Genomic DNA, 8,668 nt, shown 5'->3' with positions numbered 1-8,668 from the left:
TTTACAGTTCTTTCCATGAAAATAAATATGTACCTTTACATTTACATTTATTTATCTAGAAATCCTGTTCATATTTCTATGGAGAAATTTTGGATGAAGAACAATTTCCTTATTTGGATTATGTGAATTTGAAGTGAACTATGATGAATTTATTAATTACAAGCAATTTCTCAAGAAAATAAATCTTAAAATGAAGTATTGCCTTGTTCTGATATATTCATTATTATTAAAATTTTAGGTTTGGAGCCGTGGCTCACGCCTGTAATCCCAGCTCTTTGGGAGGCTGTGGCGGATGGATCACTTGAGTCAGAAGTTCGCCCACATGGCGAAATTCCATCTCTATTAAAAAAAAAAATAACAAAAGTTAGTCAGGCATGGTGGTGTGTGCCTGTAGTCCCAGCTACTGAGGAGGCTGAGGCAGGGAATTGCCTGAACCTGGAAGGCAGCGGTTTCAGTGAGCTGAGATCCTGCCACTGCACTTGAGCCTGGGTGACAGAGAGATTCCATCTCAAAAAAAAAAAAAAAAAAAAAATTAGAGTAACGGACCTGATGCCAAAGGCATCTAAGTTATTAAAGATTGGAGAATTTGAAATTATTGTTCAAATGCAATGAGCTTGTGTAAATTATTAGGTTCAAAGTTAAATAATTTTGTATTTAAGTGTCATTATTTTATTTGTAAATGCTTTCAACACCCTTCTAATATAAATCAATATATTATAGTGGTTGCTATTCTGAAATTTTAGTGAATTTTCCCCTGTTATATAATTTGCAATAATAATCTAAAAATACATTAATTGGCTCCTTAGCTATTTAAATTAAGATATGAAAGAGAGTATATTATAATGATTAAGATATTTAATTCTTAATTCGGACAATCTTTTTTTTTTCCAGACAATCTTAAAATCTAATTCCAACAATTTAGTATCTGTGTAAACTGAAGCAAGTTTCTTAACCTTTCTGAATTTAAGTTTCTTTATCAGTAAAATGGGGCTAATGATAATGCCCAACCCAAATTGTTGCTTTGAGAATTTAAAGAAAAATAAATGTACACTTAGCCTAGTGTCTGACATAAACAATTCTCATTATCTTTATGATATTCAATTTCTTTCTTTCTTCTTTTTTTTTTTTTTTTCTTCCTTTAGATGGAGTCTCACACTGTTACCCAGGCTGGAGAGCACTGGCGCAATCTCCGCTCACTGCAACCTCCGTCTCGTGGGTTCAAATGATTCTCCTGCCTCGGCCATGATGCTCAATTTCTAATACTGTAAGTGGTGTTCTAGGTTCTTCTTTCATTCCTTCCTTGCTTTCTGGTAGGATTTCACCTTTGCTATAATCAGATGACTCCACATGTTTTTTATTCTGATACACATCTAAGCAATCAGCTGTCCTGTGATTGCTTAAATTTGCATTGAAAACAACTAGTCTTTTTGGTTCATGGGGTGAAGAGCTATGAGGAGACACATTTAGACGTAATGGCAAGGACCATGCCTTTCTTAGAGATCCTGAACTTTGAGCTGGATACAGTGACTGGACGAGAATTGAGGTTCTGTGTCTCAGGAAGAGGCTGGTTGCATTCTTTACACGGGAGAAATTCGAGACATTTCTGATACTTGGTGGCCAAAAAAGAGCAATGTGGTAGAGAGTGATGACTTGTTTACTATGCCCATTGCCCTTTCTGTCTCATAGCCTCTCTTACAGATGGGAGTGGCCATGGACAGAATTTTGGCCCATTCAATCTGGGTTAAGTTATTCTTAGGCCGGACACTTCCAAGTCGGACCCATAAATAATCTTTCTCTCTTCCCACACACTGACTGAACCTATGAGTCCAATGGGTATTAGAATCATTATTTGGAATGAAGTACGTCAGCAAGTCACCATACACAAAGAATCTTCCAGAAGAACTGTCTAATCTGGAACATATATGTTGGGTGACTTTATTGTGTTAATCACTGACATCTTAGGGTTGTTTCTTACAGCATTGTGAGTAATACACATTCCAAATAGGGCAGCATTTACTCTGTGGTCTATAAAATGAAAATAATTATTCAAAAGATATAAATAACATGTGTAGAAGCAGAATATATAGTGCAAGACAGAGGGAGTAGCAAGTATAGTAGGCAAGAAGAGAGAGATAGAAAGAGATAGAGAATGGGGGGGAGAGAGAGAGAGAGAGAGAGGGAAAGAGAGAGAGAGAGATGACCTATTTCAGCAACTGCAATAAGCAGTCTCTCTATACCTATATTAAACTCTTTCCTACTTTCCTCTTGTTTACTGGAATCCAACCACAATTAGCACTCTCAGTTCCCCAAAGAAACCAATCTGTTTTCTGTTGCAGGACCTTCTCAAATGTTGTCTCTCCTGCCAGAAATCTCTTCTTTTGAATGTTTGACTAACTCCTATTTACCATATGTATCTTTAGAAAAAATATTTTCTGAAAATACAATAAAATTAGACCCTTGTTCTTAAATTTTTTCATAGTATCTTGTTATTTTCTTAAGTCATCACAATTTGTATTCATTAAATAATATGTATATTAAATTTTAATATATCTGTCTACCACACATTAAACTGAATGAAGGTTTATTTATCATTGAAAAATACTTGGAACATAACATATACAGAAATATTTAGTGAATGGATTTATATAACATGAAAATAGAAAGAAAATAAGGGAGAGTTTTTATAACTTGTTTGTTAGCACTTTATCTTGTAGACAATTGAGTGTTCTGAGTGGTTTTAAGCCATGGGTTGATATAATCCAATTTGCCTTTCAGAAAGATTACTTCATTTGGAAAAGGATTGAGCAAGGTAGAGTAGTGTGGTGTTAGGCAAGTGTAGGGACAATTGTCTCTGTAATTTATAAGATAGATAAAGATAGTATTAATCAAAGAAGTATGAGTGAGACTCAAAAGCAAAGCATGGGACTGAAAGATGCTATGAATGCCAGCCAAATGGAGAAGACAGTATAAGGTACTGATGAAACAACTGTTTGGGAGAAACACCCAACATTATTCTTGGTTACTTATAAGCTATGTAAATTTCATCAAATAGCTTAAATTTTCTGTAGTCTCAGTTTTATCATCCAAATAAATATGTTTTCTTTGTCAGTTTTCAAACTTTTTTGCCAGCAGTCAATGAATGAATAAAATTATCAGCAATACTATAGCTTCTTTGATTGAATCAATGAGTGGGGGAGTTCAAAGCCACAAACCCCCAAAGTTCTGTTCTTGTCACTTTTCCTGAGAGCTCACATTGATATCTGAGGAACTTTTGGGATTTGAGGGCCAAAATGTAAAAATAATTTTACTCCTGGAGATCTACATTTGGATGATATGGGTATATCTCAAATTGAACTCTTAATCATATTTCAAATCAGTTTTTCTCTAAGACTGTGCTTTTTCAGTTATCCTATTAATTTTTTACGCTTCATTGATCTACTATTTACTAATTGCTCTTAAATCTACTATCTCCTTCTCATATATTTTGTGTATGGTCTAGCCATCACCATTAAGATGGCCCACTAGGCTGTCATACTTAGTAAGCCCAAATTAAATTCCATATATAATTTCCATCTGCAAACCTTTTTCCCATCTTATATTCCCTCACCTGAATGATTTCCATTAACCACTCTCCAGATCCCTCTTTGAAAAACTCAGGAAAGTCCTAGATTCCTTTATCTCTTTTTATATCTCTTTTATTTATATTTAAGTGGTACGACCAAACCTTATTCTCACAAAAATATCCAGATAGTGGTTATAATGATTCAACTAATCAATTAAGTAATCTTTAATGCTGCAAAAATATATTAAACCAATCAAGTAAAATAATTAATAAGAAGATAGGAAGACAAGAAGTTTCTTGTAAATCCATTTTAAAGACTAACAAAAGAACGACAAGAAAAAATCAATCAATCAATAAGACCAAAGATAAAAGAAAGCCTGAGAGAACGTTAAGCTACAAAAGTGTGGAGAAGAGAGAGCAGTCAATTCTGTAAAATATTGCAGACAATGAGGCAGACAAGGACTGAAAGGGAAACACTAATTTAGTAACAAAGAGGAGGTAGAATTTATTAGTGAGAGAAGTTGCTAGAGTCCTGGGCATAGAACTCAGTTTCATTGGGTTGAAAGGCAAGCAGGAGGTGAGAAATGATAGGCATTGATACCTCTCAGGAGTCTTGGCCACAGAAGTGAGGGTAGCAAGTCACAGTATTTCCGAGCCTCACTTTTCTCATCTGTTCAATTGTTGTGATAAATACCTTGTGTTCTGCACAGAGATTTTTGTAGGTTGGGAGGAAAGTGTGGGTGGCACTAGACACTTTTCAAATCACTCTTAAATCCTTGAAAATAAGTTAAATTTCTATGTGAAGTAACCAACACCTGATAATTGTCAGTTACTTATGTTATAATATCTATTTTATATTTTAAAAACAGCGGTCTCCTTGAAGCCAGGGTATCTCTTATTCATTTTTGCATCTCCAGTCCCTAACATAGTACCCAGTACATAGTAATAGCATAATAAATATTGCTTTGTGTCCCCCAAACTGAATTTTGGCATGTAACTTAAATTCTATGCAAATAAGGGTAAGTGGCTTTAATTCCAACAGAAGAAACAGAAAAATAAAAAAAAAAAAAATAGAAGACATAAAAGTGGATGCCATTCAAAAAACAATCCAGCATGTCTTTTCCTTTTTCCTCCTTTCCACACATAGAGAGAGGCTTAGTAGTTTATTAAACTCAAAACTAGTATATGATCTGTCTAGTTTTTAGTTAATTAACATTTACTTTGTGTAAAGATATCTACAGGAAGACACTGTTAGACAGTTTCCTCAGTCTACAAACCAATGATTACACCTAATGAACAAAATACAGTGGTAGTTGTTTAAAGAAATATTCTAAAAACCCAGAATGATATTAGCACACTACTTGCTATATGAAGAATGAGATTAAAAACTCAGAACTAACCCCCTTCTGTGTAACAGCTCTAATAGAATAGAGTATAAAAAGTAATCAAATTTGGAACATATGCAAAATCCTTAGAGTTCACTGGTTTCAGACATAATAATACATGCCAAGTTATATTAATGAGAGATTAAGTATTGTGTACTTGGATTCTTTAAATTATCCTTTGCCTAATTTAGTTTATGTTTGAGTTCCATTCCCCTGCTCATATAATTTCCCTTGTGCTATGTGGAACAGAATGGCCCAGGTAGATAGTATTTTATCCATCAGTAATATCACAGTAATCCAAATGAAACCCATTTTATCCCTTGGGTAGTGAGTCAAGTTTAAGGGACCATTGTGCATTGCTCAAATTAAGAGAAATAAAGAAGAGAGGGACCATGGTACATAAAATTTGCTGAAGTCTTAAATGTTGATGGAAACAAAATACAAAATAATATTATTTTGAATTTGCACCAACAGACCTGGCATGGCTCCTCAGTTCACAAATGGAACTTAGGTTTTTGCAATAGTCTGCACGGATTTTGTATTAAAATTGTGCTTCAACATTTATAGAGAAGCATATGGAATCAGAACAATCCCCCACCCCCCCAAAAATAGGTGAAAGACATGTTTAGGCATAAAATGATGGGACACGTGTTCTACAAAGTTTAACAGAAAGTATGTGATTTACTTTTCACCAAGGCAATGGAATTTCAGTTTATATCTTTTATAAAAAGAGTTCAAAATATTCTAAGTATTTGTATTCAGTAACAGCTACTGGTGATGCTATACTTCAGTTGTCTTTGGTCATTTCTCTGTCCCTTTCTCATGATTCCGGATACTAATAGTCCATAATTCTACTCCTCTTTGGAAGAACTGCCCTCCTTCAAATGGAGTCATTTTTCATATATTTGTAGAGAACTGGATGTGTCTGAGTTTTCATCTCTCCACTCAAGCTCACTTGCCTGAAGATGGGACAATGGACAATGCTTAGGGATAATTTGCATTTCACAGATTCCTTGTAAGATTAGGTTACAAGGAATGATTGGCCTGAAGTCACTTTCTTGCTTGTTTTTCTTTCTCTTTCTTTATTCTGATTCTCCTTATTTCTTACCAGTTTCTCCTGAAAACATTTCCTTAATTCGTAACTTTCATACAAATTATCTCAAACCCATTTCTGGGGAATCCAACATGAGGAAGATAATGTGCAAAACCACTTCTGCACAATAATTAGTTTATTTTAGAGTTGTCCAATAAATAATCTGTTGCTGAGAGAAAATGTCTATATTCAGTGAATTCATTAAAAATACATTTATTGTATCTATGTGCCATATTTTCTTTATCCATTCATCTGTTGATGAACACTTAGGTTGCTTCCAAATCTTATCTATTAAGAACAGAGCTGCAACAAACCTGGAGGTTCATATATCTCTTTGATTTATCGAATCCCTTTCTTTTGACTGTAACCAATAATAACTTAATTGTACAATTTAAAATAACTAAGAGTGTAATTATATCGTTTGTAACACAGAGGATGAATGGTTGAGGTAATGAATACCCCATTCTCTGTGATGTGATTTTTTTTCACATTGCATGCTTTTATCAAAACATCTCATGCACCTCAAAAATATATATACCTACTAAGAGTGTATATACCCAGAACTAACCTGCTTCTATGAAACAGCTCTAATAGAATAGCATATAAAAAGTAATCAAATTTGGAATATATACAAAATCCTTAGAGTTTGCTGGTTTCAGATATAATAATATAACCCAGGTTATATTAATTGGAGATTAAGTATTGTATATTTGGAATCTTTAAATTACCCTTTATCTAATTTATTTTATATTTGAGTTTCATTTTGCTGCTCATATAATTTCTCTTGTGCTATGTGATACAGAATGGCCCAGGTAGATAGTATTTTATTCATCAGAGATATCCCATTAATCCAACTGAGACCCATTATATCCTTGGGGTAGTGAGCCATGTTTAAGGGACCATTGTGCATTGCTCGAACAGGCATGCAACATGAAAAAAAAAAAAAATCACAACATAAAAAATAAAACCACAAACATAAAAAAAGATGTATTGAGAAGCTGTTGGGTGTCAAGCATTGGAGTAGGAACTTTGAACATAGAAGAGACAAAGTCTTCTCCCTACCTTCAAGGGGCCTATAGTCTACTAGCAGACACAAATATTACATGTACAATATACTTAATTCGAGATGTGAATATTTTTGTGAAGGGAAAGTAAAGGACTCATGAAAACAAAGATGGGGAGGAACTGTATTAGGCAGCCAGAGAAATCATACACAAAGAAATGATATTCAAGCTGAATTTTGAAGATGAACAGGTGAAAACCAGCTAAGTAGTGTGGGAGCATTTCCTCATAGGAGGGAGAAGTTCAGGGGAAAGGCCCAGAGGCAGGAAAAAAGGTCAGCTTGGCTGGAGTATAATGAGCACTGCTGAGTAACTTAGAATAAGGAAACCTAGAATAATCACCCAGAAAAGCTGGGAAGGTGAGCAAGTGCCAAATCATACATGTCCTCGTAGGTCACAGTAACTAACAGTTTCTACTTTATACTAAAAACCATTAGAAGAATTAAAGAGTTTGAGGAAGGAGAAAAAAAAAAAACACATTATATTTGCATTTTAACTGATTGCTTCAAGTTCCAGTTAAGTCTGGAGAGGGGCAAGATCAGGAGGTGATTTTATTAGGTCTACGTACAGTCCAGGTGAATAATGATAGGGGTCTTGGATGATGGGTGGCAGTAGAGGTGGACATAAGTAAACAGTTGAATAAAAATATATTTAAAAAGAGAACCAAGTGAATAATTAGAGGTGGAGCAGAAAGGAGAGAGCGGTGTCAAGATAACAGTCTCATTTCTGTCATAAACCCCTGGGTATAAAATCATGTTATGGAAATGTGGACCACAGAAAGGAAGGTAGGTTTGGAGGTGAAGTTTTCAATGATTTATCCTCATTATGCCAAATATATAATACAAATACAGATATGTGCCATTCAGCCATATGCAACCATATGGATACGTCTAAAAAATGCATTGTTAGGTGATGTTTGTCTTGTGTGAACATCACAGAATGGACTTACGTAAACCTAGACGGTGTGGCCTACTGCACAGCTAGGCTAGATGCTATTGCTCCTAGGCTACAAACCTGTATAGGATATTATTGTACTGAGTAGTGTAGGCAATTGTAACACAATGGTAAACATTTATGTATCTAAACATATCTAAGTATGGAAAAGGTACAGTAAAAAGACGGTACTGTTATCTCATGGGATGACCATTGTATATTCAGTCTGTCTTTGACTGAAATGTTATGCCACACGTGACTGTATTATCAGGGAGAAGAACAGATTATATTTAATCTGTGTAAACATATGAAATATAAACACATAATGTATCTTCCGAGTTTCTGATAATGTATTTAGCTTGATTATGACTTTCTTGTATATACAACAATTCAGAATATAAAAGCATTGTGTAATTATTGTTAGTCTCCTATAAAATGAAAAGTACATAAAGTCTTACTGATCAAGGTTGTAGGACAAGAAGATAAAAGAAGAAAGGGAGACATGCAAAGAGAAAATAAGAGAAAAATAAAGTGAGAAGATTTAATAGAGGAAAGAAAGAAAGAAAACATTTGTTCATTTTTTCTCCATTAATTGTCACAGTAAGATTCAACCTTACGCCAAGGTCATTCACTT

The 8,668-nt window shown here is 34.3% G+C and overlaps 1 long non-coding RNA gene across 1 annotated transcript in view; it reads left to right on the top strand.

Moving 5' to 3' along the window:
• The first annotated feature begins 1,185 nt into the window (after nucleotides 1-1,185).
• Nucleotides 1,186-8,668, top strand: part of LOC105508299 — a 24,495-nt gene continuing 17,012 nt past the window's right edge. Inside the window, exon 1 of the long non-coding RNA XR_001001236.1 lies at nucleotides 1,186-1,264. This is a non-coding gene — a long non-coding RNA (uncharacterized LOC105508299). The remainder of the gene's footprint in view (nucleotides 1,265-8,668) is intronic.

Source organism: Colobus angolensis, unplaced genomic scaffold, assembly GCF_000951035.1.
Source record: "Colobus angolensis palliatus isolate OR3802 unplaced genomic scaffold, Cang.pa_1.0 Scaffold16, whole genome shotgun sequence".
NCBI classification, from domain to species: domain Eukaryota; kingdom Metazoa; phylum Chordata; class Mammalia; order Primates; family Cercopithecidae; genus Colobus; species Colobus angolensis.
Note: the sequence above shows the minus strand (reverse complement) of the source record. Positions and strands in the feature narration are given on the sequence as shown.